General features: G+C 38.6%; 1 protein-coding gene across 2 annotated transcripts in view; it reads right to left on the bottom strand.

The window, feature by feature from the left end:
• The window catches only part of GMDS (GDP-mannose 4,6-dehydratase), a 431,344-nt gene that overhangs the window by 186,827 nt on the left and 231,255 nt on the right, over positions 1 to 13,262 (bottom strand). The gene's annotated exons all lie outside the window — the stretch shown is intronic.

The following is a 13,262-nucleotide window of genomic DNA, read 5'->3' as shown; positions in this document are numbered from 1 at the left end:
AAAACACGCGATCTAGAATAATCCAGCTATTCAAATACTATTGTGGCCAAACAGCAATGTGTATCTTTGCAGAAAACAGAACTGTAGAGGAATAGCGTACTATGGTTCCACTTCAAAGCAGAATAGCAAAGACGTTTCACTTATTTTAGCAAAAATTAATCTTGTTAGCTCTCTCTTGTGTCATCTTTTCTAACTAAAGGGCAAAACTGAAGTATTATTATTATCCTTCAGTGATGTATACCGTTAGCCTGTACTATCCCTGTAAGAAAAATTGTGCTTAATACAATTAATTTGCATGGATTTAGTGTGAGAATCTGTTTTTTTCTGTTGTTTGGTTTTTTTTTTTTTTTTTTTTTTGTCTGTTGTAATAACAGGACTGTGAAAATATAAAGCCTAAATAAAGAATGAGTTCTAGTGAGTTGTCACTAGAGCACATCATAGTGTTAGGTATGTACATTAGAGGCAGATGTAAACAGGAAAAGCACACAAAGAGGCTTCCAAAGGTCTTGACTTTTAGATACACTTAGATGCCAAATCTGAACTTCCTTATTGAAGAGTATCTCTAATTTTAATTTTTTGGTCTCAAAGAGATTTTATTTTTAGCAGCATAACAGATTAAATTTTTAAGTGTGTATATATATATATATATATATATATGTATCTTAAGGTAGGATATGTGACTGGCAACCAGTCACTCTTGAATTTATAAGCCTTGTGTAAAAGCAAAAAATTCAGTTGTAGAATATGTAGTTCAGAACCAGAACATATTATTTATTATTAATTAATTGAATACCATAAAAATGTCTCTACTTATCAAACTACTGAGATTTAATTATAAAGGGAACACAACGAGGCACAGCACAAAAAGACACTGAAATCAGCCCCATGCTAAATTGCCCACGAATGCGCTTGGTACTGTTTTCCAGGCCAGAGAGAGCAGGAAGGGACTAACCTAGTCTTGTTAAGCTAACAAATATGACAGAAAACACTAAAGCAAATAGACATCTCTAGATTAATAGGTATACTTCTCTTCACCACCCTGGGCAAATGGCTCCTATCTTGCCTCATCTGCAGTCAGCTACACTGGATTAAGCAGAATCCTGAGCTTTAAACAGAGAAATCACTCTTCACACAAGAGAAGTAATTTGAACAGGCATTTAATTACTGCAGCCATCCAAACTGTAGTGAGGTAAAAGCGCAGGGAAAAAACCCAACCAAACAAAAAACTCCAAACACATGAACAAGTCAAGCCTATAGCAGCTGGGAGCTGTTTGTGATTTCTCTGTTTCACTCCTTTAGACTTTCTGGCATTTTTATTGCCTGTTATCCCAGTGATAATATGTAAGCATGCAGATACATTAAATTGAGAGGGGGAAAAATAGGGGCCACATAGAAAGCAGCAGACTTGCAGTAACTGATAAACATCAGTCATTTTCTAATAAGCTGAAAGTTTCTAGCAGTTTAGAAGTCAGTAAATAAACTGTTAAGATAATATTCTGATGGAAAGCCTAAAGGAAAGTTTAATATTTGTAAGAGCAAGCATTCAGAAATCAGCTCTTTAAGCTTCCCTACCCCACCCTGCTCATTTGAAAAAATGAATATACATTAGGTTTTTTTCTTTTCTTTTCTTTTTGTTTTGGTGCTTTCAGGTTTCGCTCTATAACCCTGAGTGCCATAATCCTCCCCTCTTTTTTTTTTTCTTCCAAATGGTAACTGGGATCTTCATGAAATCATTTGACTCAAGTGCTGAGGTTTTAAGAAAAACAAAAAAAGCACACACTCTCCTAACCAATGAGAAAAATGAAAAAGGCTGGAAATTCTAGGGTTTGGTTAAAAATGTCTCTCTCATTTAGAATCAGATGTCACCATAGATGTTACCATAGATCTCACAAAAGTCTATGAAAGGAGGATGGACCAGATTTCTGTCAAAATTACAGGATTTGGACATATTACTTTGCAAAGGTGAATGAGCGAGAATACTCAATATATTTGTTTACTTGCTCAGCTAATGAAATTATGGAAAATTCTTTCATAAACATAAGCAAGTTTGGAATGCCTGAAAGTGGGCTTTTTGCCAAACTAAAAAGAAGATAAAATAAAAGCAACGCTTTAAATAAACATAGGCCACATGGGAAGAAGTTTTGATCTCACTGACTTCACGGGTCCCAGCATTTCGCTCCTGTATAATGAGTCCATTAACAATGAGGAGAAAGCTATTTTCATTATTCTCCTCAATTCAAAATCAGAAACGCATCCTCAGTTTCTTCATTGATGGGAAGTGTCTTCAATGAGAAGAAATCATGTATCTCTCATTCAAACACTGTAAGGCCCAAGGTAAAAACACGAGTAAGGCAGTCACTGGAGAGTAAGTACCCATTAGTTGTCATCAGGGCTGCCTGGAGCCTTATCTCAAAATAACACTAAGCTCCCAAAGCCCTCGAAAATTAGATAAAATCCTGGGCTAGCGGAAAGGATCTCACAAAAGATTTTCAGATTAATTCTCCAAGCCCTTGTGCATCAAAACAAACAAAACACCTTTCCCAATTTTCCATGGGAAATAGATAAAAGGTGCAGTGAAATAGCCAGCAGCTCAGGGGGCTCAGCGGCCTCCCAGGAATGCCAAAGACAGAGGTGCAAGTCTCTGTGGCATTTGATTGAGACTAAAGGCTTGAACCTCTCTCTCTCTCTGTGATCTGCAGCGAGTAGCATGAACATCAGCTCATTAATTAAGCACGAGGCTGGTGAGCACTGGCGTCTTTTGTATATTGACCATAATTCTTATCCTTATCAAAACTGATATGCACAATGCATCAACAGCTTTCCTTTTTGATGAAACAACACATCAGAGTAACTTCTGGTCACACAACTGGCCAAAAAACACCTACATGGTGGGAGATGCAAGATGATAAAGAACTGTAGGCAAGCTTCTAGCTTGGAAGTCTTTCGCTGGTTGTCTTTGGGGAAAAGATTTAGAAAGAGCTATGGGGACCACTGGGATGTTCAGCAGAGACAGCCGAAGGGGAGTCTTCTCTCATGTGAAGCAACTGCAGTGGGCTCTGCTGAATTAACATGACTGAAAACAAAGTGATTGCCAAGTTGGGAACCAGTTTAACAGCACCTCAAAGTTCAAATAAGAGGAATGCAATAGCAAGGGTCACTGCAGGAACAGGCTTGTAAGGGATTGGTAAGGTTTATTAAACACCACTCATCACTCTTCGTTTAGCACAATTGTGGGAAAAGAAGATTTTATAGCCCAGTGATCCAGTCTACAACAGGAGTCAAATGTGCAAGACAAGTCCTGTCTCTTGGGAAGAAATCACCCTTTAGCTGTGAGAGAAACCACATTTGCTTCTTTGGCAAAATGTTGGGGACTCTCCTCCCACGTAGAAATCAGACAAGACTCCTATTTATCTGAAGATGCCAAGAACATATTAATATATATATACGTCACTGTGCTACCACATTCTTTCTAAAGGCATCTCTAACATTACATGTGCCCAACCGCTTACAACAGTACCATATTTGTGCTTATAAATTAAGTAGCCCAGCTCCCAACAGGCATGTGTATGGAAGCGTGCCACCTGAAATGCACAACCAGAACCAAGACTGAGGCTCAGAAAAAATATGCCCTCCATATCTAGATAAGCTGTAGAGAAAGTGATCAGATTTATTTAAAAAACCCCACAACCATATTTCAGAAGCTACTCATAGTTTGCTGAGAGGATATTCATTTCAGACTTCATCAGAGGATGCAGGATATTTTCAGTAACTAAGAAACAGTTACCTCTTTTTTTTTCTTTCACAACTATTCCTACATAATTTGAAATAAAGATATTCTACTATAAAATTGTACTCACTTTTAATTAGCTACTCAAAAATAAAATCATTAAAAATCTAAAGAAGAAATTCATGCAATTTTTGTTATACCTCAGAAGGTGTTTGTTTTTTTTTTTTTTTTAACCTGCTGCCCTGTCAAGCCTTATTATTTTCACAAAGATCTGACAATCATGGGGTCATATTTGTTAGCTGCTTGTGACAACATTCAAAAGGGGCACTATATATCACCAAAACAGCTCACAAACTGGCTAGTCACATTATTTATTATGAGCCACACATGTGACAAATTATTTAACTCAGTGACTCCTAATAAGTCAAAGAGCAAGCAATTAGCTAACGCAGTATGAGGGCTGTTTGTGGCAATTTATAGATGCTCTCAAGCTGTCACAGCACTTCAAAGTACCATTAGGGGGGGAACCTCTTAATGACTCACTTGAGATGACAAGCATTACACAGCACACATGGCAGCAATGAATTTGGCAGCCGATTCTGTTACTTGAAGCTTCCTCCCCTTCCCCCAACAGCTGTTTACATGTTTGCAGTTTGCATTTCTCTCTTGCAAAGTTGCTCGCCGCTGGAAATGCAGAGAGGGAGGCACCATGTTCCTTTGCAACAGAGCAAGTGCTGTTCAAGGCCACTCTGTGGGTAAATCCTCAGGATTACAAGAAACTCAGAGAGCTGTATGACTGTTAACTAGGAGAGAGACTGCAGGCAAAATCTGCTGGTTGCATATACAACTGCTGTTTCCAGCTCACAACTGGAATGCACTGAACCTCATGAAAGTTGGGGTCCTTTTCCAGTTAGCTGGGATTACTCTTTGTAATAATTATTCTTTATAGTAAACCAAACAAGGCCATTTGGACAAGATGACCTCCAGACCTTCCAACCTCAACCATTCTGTGAAACCAAAGATTATCACTTTGAATTCACTCAGCATCTAGGAAATATTGAAGCTTTAGGGCTCAGACCAGCTTCTAAAGCTTAGTCCTTGGCTTTCTGTAATGAATTACAGCAACTGGTGACTATCTTGCATTTTCTTCTTTGCACCCGTTGAAAAAGTAAGTGTATCCCTTTCTCCTGAGACCCCTCTTGTATTTCTAGCAGCACTCAGTTAAACAACTCCCCGGCTGTATCAAACCTAGACACCTTAGTGAATTATGGACCAAAGCCGAAGCAAAGATCATGTGGGATAAATCTAGTCTGGGTGTTCCCATTCATATGAATGCAGTGACAGTACGAGAGTGTAGGAATTAAAAATAATCTGGCAGCATCAGGTTAAAAAACCTGGTGATAATTAGCAGATACTCTGTGTTGGAGAGCGGGGAGGTAAGGAGAGGTGAAAGAGGAAAGTCAGGGAGGGGGCAATTAAATGATTACTTTGCAGAAAGTCCAGGCATACAACAAAGGTTGAAGAGGAGAGGAGAAAGATACATCTTGAAGCCACCGTTACCCTCAAGGTTGTACCGGCAGCTATGAGAGCATGACATAGCTATGCCTGGTGAAAGGCAAAAATTAATCAATGGCAATGAATGGGTGACACTGAGAAAACACCATGTGCTGCCACAATTGGCCATGAGCGTACTATTTCAGGAGGGGAGGAGAGGGTAAAAAAAGCAGATGTCAGACCCACATTCAAAAGCAGTCACTCCAAGCCATCCAAGCAAAGGCTCCCCCGCACTGTAAGACATGTAGCAGGAGTAAGTAAACCTCTCTCTGCCACACACATTCTTTTTTAAAATGCAAGAGTCATTGACTGTGCTTTAGCATTCCTCAGCAGCCACAGCTGTATTATAGCAACTCTGTTATTCCAGATAGCTTGAGGGGAAAGTACCTGCACACAGGAGTGTTAACCTCTGCCTTTAATTGCACAGTGACATCATCCACGAGATTTAACTTGTGCTTTTGACACATCAGACTTTCAATGCAAAAGCTTTATTTAGTACACCATGAAAAAGTGTTGAAATCCTCTTCAGTATAGAAATCAATAAAGTTTTTATCGGAGACAATGCAAGTCTAAAAATGTAATTAACTGTTTTGTCTATCAGAAAAGGTTTCTATTTCCAAGCCTGAATTTGCACATTGAGATTGCTTTAAAATGTGGGAAGTAAAAGTTAGAAATTATTTTAAGGTGTGGAATTTGAATGACAGGAATACCCTTATGAATAGCTGTAGCACAAGAATGCATTTTCCGAAAGTAGTTTATAAGTATCTCCCAGTTACTTGGGAAAGAAAAAGCAACACATTCAAGTCTTCATATGATAATATAACAATCTTCAAATAGTATGGGTGTTTTGGGGTTTTTTTGCCAGCGTTCACTGCGGTCCTTAACTACCTGACATTTCATCAATCTTCTGGCACTTTGTCCTTCTTTTTTTTTTTTCTTTTCTTCTGGTATCACTTCATCTTTGTCAAGGTTTGCTTTTCTTCCCATGCATTTATGCCATGCTGCTGAGCTTTTCAGAGGTTACAAAGTAGAACTATCTGAACACTGTGCCGAAGATCATTTTACTGCATTAATGTAATAACTCATCAATCAAATTTTGGATTTCCAGGTATTACTTATTCTGCTGTTCTAACTTACAAAAACTGTCATACTCTGAGGGAAAAGTATTTCTAGCCAAGCCAGGTTTGGGTAGAGAGGGAAGGCTCCAGCTTGCATTAGGCAGAAGAACGGCTAAGTAGAAAACAGAAGAGGTAAGAGAATGTTTCTTGAAGTGGAACTTTTAAAACTGAGGGGTTATCAGTTCAACTGTTTGACCAAAAGCCACAAGTGGCAGAATACAGATTTCATGTGCTGCAGCACATGAACAGAGTTGTCATTTTTGTTGTCAGCCTCAGGATCTTTGATGCTTTCCTTAGAGCTCTTCCTGCCAGAGTCATGAGATTGCAGAGGCCTATCCGCTGCCTTTTTAAAAGAAAGAAAAATTTAAAAAAATATTAAAGCTTCTCTAGTTCCAAGGGAAAATTTAAAAGCAAAACTTGAGTATTCCCTGAAAGCTCAGAAAACCAAAAAGGCAAATAAATCAACACTTACTCTTTTTAGGTTAAATAAATCGTGAGATTATTTTTTTTTAACCTCCTCGTTTTGAAGATCCACTTCACTTTCCATTTATTTATTTATTTAACCACAAGGGAAGAATCCACGGTGAATGTAACAAATCATAATATTGTGGGTAACCTCATACTCCTCACAGGTACTTTTCATCAGGATAACAATTTCCAGTGAGACTCACAAAATTTAGTCATATTTTTAGATACCTGCTCTTGAACCATCATGACTGCTTTTTCCCAACATCTGATCTCCTAGTAATCAAGGAAAACAAACAGCCTTCTTTTGCAATCCTTTTCTAATCTGTGGAGAACAGGACTAACAGTACAATGGTGCCTATTCAGTAACACTCAAAATATTATTTGAACACTAAGCACTAGGGTACAAATCCTTCAGGCTCTCCTGTCTTCTGACAAAGAGCCACAACTTTGGCAAATGTATGTAAAGTGCATTTCTGAGGTGAGTAAAACTAACCTCTGAACTTTGTTTTTGAGATGCTCATACTTTAAAAGCAGAACATAGCAAGCATGCACAGAAAAGTGAGTTGAAAACCCCAGGATTTGGGGGGAAGCACAGATGGTCGTGCCCAGGTGGAAGGGATGACATTTTACATAGATAATCACTCCGTTCTTAATTTGCATTTTATATTTTGCCACGTCTATTTTGCAGGCATGTGATTGTGTCCATGGCAATTTATTAGCCACTGTAGGAGTCAGTAACCCAGGCTTATCCTCTGAACTAAGATTTAGTGCACGGATTAAAACCTGTCACAAAATAAGACTGTGGCTGAAGCCTTTTAGCCAAGGTGCAGGGGGTAGGTTTTCAGTGATAATAGCCCTAGCTGTGGGATTCACAGTTGGCAACAGAAAACAATTGGAAATATACAAAATTGTGCCTTAAGTTTGGTGGAGTCTTAATCTTCTGAAATGAGCTTTGGACAGGACATTATAAGGTCACATTTCCAAATTAATAAATGAACGAGCACAGATTAAGGACTCCTCCCTGCAGTTAAGGTGTCCCATTTTGCCAATAGTCCTCTAAGGAGAATCACTTGCTGTAGTCAGTGAGCTATTCCTCATGGCCGAACTGTCCACATCTTCTGCCTTTGGCGTGGAGCAAAGAACAAGCTCTTCACAAATCAGACACATCTATAGCCTGTCTCCATCATACCAAAACTAGTCATCCTTGTTTGAATGCAATTAGATTTTCATTACTTATATCATACTATTTCTTTTTCTCTGACCAGGATTTTTTTTTTTTAAATTTCTTCGTTCCCCCACTCCACTGACTCCATTATCCCATTTCCCCTCGAGCATGTTTTAAAAAATGGTCAGTCCTGACTTCTAACAGCATCTCACACACACACATCTGTTTGTTCCTTGCCAGCTCCATTATTCTGATCAAATTGAGTCTTCATCCTTCAGCAACTCGCTGGGTATTTTTCACTCCACACGTTCCTGAAGTGCAATGTCTTTACCTAATGCCTACTGATCTCCCTTCCACACTGCTGTATTTCTTAGCCTGCCTGTCTCAAATTACCGGACTGGTATGTTCACTGGATATTTGCCATAGCAAGATGTTATGTGCATGTAGAACGTGCATACCTTGAAGATCAGGGTAAGGAGATACAAAAGGTATGTGGGAAGTATTGTTAAATGATGTTAAGGACAGTACCTGGTCAAACTCTTACCGCTATGAATGAATTCTGCGAACCTGAAAATCCTTAGCACTGCGTGAGAAGCGATTCTCCTGCATTGCTGTGACAGAGAGCAATTCAGCAAATTGGAAGGGCAAAATATTAGTCACTCTGCTTAACACAGATGGCATTTAGACCAAACAAGGTCTCTGGTTAGCCAGCTGGCCCATGTTTGAATGGGTCAGCTAGCTTCTAGCTAGATGCATCATAGAGCCATGTTCCCTTCTCTCTCCATCACATATGGCTGCTCTACTACCGTCTTCCAAATATTTCAGGACAGTCAGCCACAGAAAACATTGGCTTTGCTACCTCAATTTTGCACAGAAACCAGTCAGGCTACTAAACTACAGTAGTAACACGTAGAGCAGCTGCACAGGAGTTTATTTCCTGCCTTTATTGGCCAAGATAGGGCAGAGTCTGCATCTCATTTGTGAGGAGATGTCTTGCTGAATGCAGCTGTCAGTTGTCAGAAGGACACTTCACTTACAAGAAGTCATTGCTGAAATGAAATGCTGCATGCAGTAATCTGGTGTTCAAATCTTGTTCAAATCTGTTCTTGCAGACAAGCTTGCAGAAAATATTGCAAAAAGTCGCTGAAGAAACTTCCATGGGTTTTGAGCACGGCTCAGTGCTCACCACTTCAGCACCCAGCCAGGGTTTAGGGTATTACTGAGGTGAAGCATCCTAGCTAGAATAATGACTGCCTGGAGTCAAAACACACAGAAATTACTGACAAACTTAAAAACCTAACAGAATCCTATATGCAACACTGCTGTGTTGTTAGGTTTTTTCCTTCTTCAACAGCTCTGGGTAGAAAAGAAACTATCTTCATAAGAAATCCTGCCAGGTCAAACTGAAATCTGAGGATTCAGATTACAGCATATGATCAAGAGCATCTGCTTTCATCTCAGGCACAGCAGGGACGAGGCAAGAGTCATCATTCAAGATTTGAAAAATGAATCAGCAGCAGCTCAGCGAGCACTCTAATGGGAACAGAGACAGAACAGAATCAGCAAATTTTGTTTTGCTTCTTTACTTTCCTGCTTGATTTTTAAATAAAAGGATCTGCAATGTTTATGTGTATGTGTGCATGTGTAAGAGTGTGCACACAAAATTATGCAAAGCATGTTCCAGCTTGATACATGGAAAAAAGTGTGAGAGAGTAAAAAAGTCAAATCAGTGTCAATTTATAGTAATTGTAAAAAGCTCATGTCACAGCAAATGCAAATCCTCAAGCACTGTAGGATTCTTTGCAACCTAGTTATATGGAAGAACTGCTTTACAAAAAATTACTGAGAAAGGGACTGTACGGTTTGACAGCACACTGTGTACAGACACACCCACTCTCTCAACTACACAACTACCAGGTTAATTTCAGAGTTATTCAATTTACTTTAAAAGAGATTTTCATACTTTTACTTATTTTTTGAAGTAAGGAGGTCCATTGATAGGTGGAAAACATAAATGTAGAAAACACCCAGCTCCCCCCAAAAAAACAGAAGAAAGCAATTTCAGTTACTGACATGCAGTACTTGAAAATGGAAATCTGAAAGATTTGCCAGAGATTCATTTTGCTATAAAAGACATCATCCCTTTTTGTCTTTTAATACATTTATGCTGATATTGCATTGGCCCTTTGAAGGTTAATGGTAGCCTTTTTGGTCTCATTAGGAATAGCAAGGTACTCCCTGCACAGCGATCCAACAAATGGCTCCAACAAGGGCATGTTATCTCTTAGGTGATGAGAGTTGTGACATTTGTACAAGGTCTTTGCAGTAGCAGCAAGGAGTCTGAGACACTGTTTGTGTGGGGATTCAATTCCACCTGAAGTGAAGTGATAAGGGTCTACATTCTCAAATCTTCTTAAATATTGAATTTCCTGTTCTGCTTGTACATATAAAACCCAATTCCTTATACTTTCTAAAGAAAGAGAGACGTTATTTAGCTCTATCAGATCAACACTATTTGAACCTAGACTTTTTACACTGAATTTTTTATGTATGGTAAATGTGTGAACACAGAACACGCAATTTACCTTATGATGCCTGATTAGCATTAGCTGTATTTAAAAAACACACAATTAAAAAAAAAAAAAAACCAACCCTTCACAAAAGCTTGGGTTTGACTCCTTCTGCTTCATGGCATAAATGAAGCTCTAAAAGAGGGAAAGAAGAAGAAATTTCCCCCATGACGCATTTATTCCACAACTGCCCACTCCAAGTTTCTCATCCTTTCTCAGTAGGCACACTGAGCTGGCGGCTGTCAGAGACACTGGACTGAATGATGGCTGGGCTGGGCTGCTACAGCAAATCCTATATTTAAATGTACAAGAATTTGTCCCTTCAACAGTCTGGGTCAGATCTGCTGTACTCAGCAATGCAAAGAAACTTTTAATTTTGCTCTGTTTTTAAAGAACATGAGCACACACATGCAGGTTGGATGGATTTGTACAATAATTTAGAACAGTTTGTGGAGCAGATTAACTAGATTCTTCCCTGCTGAAATGATTATATAAAGATTAAAACATTCAAAGTAGAGAAAAGCATGTAATGCATGAAGGTAATTTACACTAAACCCATTATTAAGGAGAACACCACATTTAATTAAAAAAAAAAAAAAAGATGACAAAAGCTGAGTCATGAAGCAATGAGATGATACCCCTTTAAATGAGCACGGCCTTCAAGTAAAGCTGTGGTAGAAGTTATTTCTTCACCAAAGTGGCATTTTTGCCAACAAGACTCTTGGCAGCCTTCAAGGGTCGACACTAGCACAATTGACCAAATATGGTTGGGAATTTGAAAACATTGAAGATATTAGCATTTGTTCCTGAGTCTAACATAACACAGTCCAGTCTTGCCACCAGAGCCTATAACTATTAAGTGATAACTTAAGCACTGGAATGCAAATAATCCATTGGTTCACATTAGTGTCATTTCCATTTGTTGATGTTCCCAGTCCCCTTCAAATCCTGGCAGTACCTTACTTGACTTCTGAGGGGAACAATCTACAGGAAATGTACTAAAAAAAGTTAAATGATGAGAGCAGAAGTCAGCAATGGTTTACTTGCAGGGAAAGGAAAAAAGACGATACATTAAACTACACTGTCCAGAGTTGCTTGACCTCAAACTGATTGCTGTTAAATTGCTTGAATTGAAGTTAGTCATTTACCTACTGGCAGCTACTCAAGATTTATCTTTACAGGCTACAAGGTTTTATCATTTCTCCATAAACTCCCCGCCAAATGTTAACCTTCAAAATACTGGTTTAACTGTGAAGCATGAGGAAGCTTTGCCGAAGTCAATGAAAAATTAACGTAAGTGCATGATAAGACATTAAATACTTAAATAATTTGGCACCTCTCCTCTGAGAAGTTAAAAGGATGCTCTGAGTACTTAATGGGTAAAATAGAACAGCATAATAATTTTTAAGGAACAGTCTGCGATCTGAAGTCATCTGACCTAGAAATGTCATAATGGGCATCTGTGTTGGAAAAATAATAAGAGTCTATAATTTATTAGAATATACTAGACAAAAAATAAATTATGGTGGAGATAAGCTTTATGCTACAGAGATAAGTGCAATTACTTCTCATTTTAAACAGAAATAAGAAAAGTTACTCTGGGAAAAATGAAGTCCTCCCACACTTTTAACTACACCTTTATCTAGCACATATATCAGTTTAATGTGTCCACACATCCCAGCAAAGAACTGCAACTTTTAATTTAAACCTGCATTCAAACAGATGCAAGAAACAGGAAGATAAGCAGTAAAAAAAAAAACCCATAAACAAAACCCAAAACCTGGATTTCAACAAAATCTGTAATTGTCATCAGGGTATTTTTTATTTGGCAAAAAAAAATAAAGAAAAAAAACCACAATGAAAGAATGTAAAAAATGACAGTGACCTTACAGAAAACCTGTTGTGCTTTCTTAAACACTGTATTTTTATGGAGAACAAGCAGCTGTGGGAGGACTCCAGCGCTTTGCTGGACTGGATCCTGAAGCTATGCCCCAGAGACCATCAAACTATTCCCCTAATACTCTTCACAGCTGACTTTGTTCCTTTCTTATCAAGGCTGATCAGTGATGTATGCAAGGGTAAAATGCAAGTAAAATGAAAGACACTGAACTCTGAAGAAACAACCCCCACAGCAGCCCGAGCTCTCCCTCCCATAATCCAGCCAAGCAGAGCATTAACCAGAGGGAGGGCATTACAGCCCAGCCCATGGCAGAGCGCCTTAGCTGAAGTATGCTTGAAGAGCCCGAAGTTGCAAATATCTTCATAGTTTGATATATTTCCCAAGCTAGTGCTCCCTCCAGGGCCTAACAGGTTGGACACACCTCCATACCTGAAAGAAGTACGAGTGCACACTTTCCAGGCCCAACACAAAATGTCCTCAGAAATAGGCAAACCTCATTTTTTTCCAGCTATGTGCCATACTGCTAGACATAATTATTTATTATGCCATTCCCCAGAGCATCAGAACCAAAGAAAACTGAAAATCCTGAAGCCAACAATTAAGTCCTCAGACACATCAGCCTCTTCAAAGAAGTTCAACTGCATGTTAGAAAACCAGTGTCTGCCTAGAAAATGTTTGGGTTATTTTTTTCTCATTTAAAAAAAAAAAAAATTATTTAAAACCAGTAAGGTAGAGAAACAAGCATTTCTGCATTTTCAAA

Source organism: Nipponia nippon, unplaced genomic scaffold, assembly GCF_047370975.1.
Source record: "Nipponia nippon isolate SJK-2023a ecotype South Korea unplaced genomic scaffold, ASM4737097v1 scaffold_1, whole genome shotgun sequence".
NCBI lineage: Eukaryota > Metazoa > Chordata > Aves > Pelecaniformes > Threskiornithidae > Nipponia > Nipponia nippon.
Note: the sequence above shows the minus strand (reverse complement) of the source record. Positions and strands in the feature narration are given on the sequence as shown.